Source organism: Trichechus manatus, unplaced genomic scaffold (genome assembly GCF_000243295.1).
Source record: "Trichechus manatus latirostris isolate Lorelei unplaced genomic scaffold, TriManLat1.0 scaffold00104, whole genome shotgun sequence".
Classification (NCBI taxonomy): domain Eukaryota; kingdom Metazoa; phylum Chordata; class Mammalia; order Sirenia; family Trichechidae; genus Trichechus; species Trichechus manatus.
In genome coordinates, this window is record NW_004444040.1 from 2,287,234 (window position 1) to 2,287,918 (window position 685).

Below are 685 nucleotides of genomic sequence, written 5' to 3' on the forward strand. Positions count from 1 at the left end.
CCGCCTCCCCGTCGTCCGCACCCCCCTCCCCCCGCCGCTCCGACCCGCCGCGGGGGGGCGCTGCGGCCTGTGGGACCCGCGAAGGCTCGGGGTGTGAGGCCCCCGCCGGGCAAGTGCATGGATAGGGCGCGAGGCCGGGATTCTGCGCCGGGTGGGCAGCGATTTGCTGCTTAAAAAGAATAGCAACTCTGTTTTTTCAAGTAAAAATAGCCCACGTTTATTGAGGAAACGGAGAAATACAGAAAGCTAAAATCACCTTTCACTCCAACACCTGGGAGGTGCGCAGGTAACATTTTGATACATTTCCTTCCAGTCTTTTCTCTAGGCGTATACAGCTTTCTTTTTTTAATTTATTGTATAAAACTAGCATCAGACTTATCGACTATCTGGCATCTCCTGCTGTTTTACCTGGCATAAGTGATGAAAATGTTGCCATATTGGTGAATGATTGCCAACATGATTTTTAATGGTTGTATAATGTTCCAATTTATGGATATATTGTAATCTATGTAAAATCTATGCAACTCTGTTTTTATACTTTAAGTTATTTTTATATGCAACATTATAATTTTAAATTTATTTGATGATCTTTTAAATTACATTTTAAAGATATCTAGTAATCCCACAATCCAGAGAGAAACACTGATAACATCTCAGTGTGTCGCTTTCTGGGCTTTTCCATGCA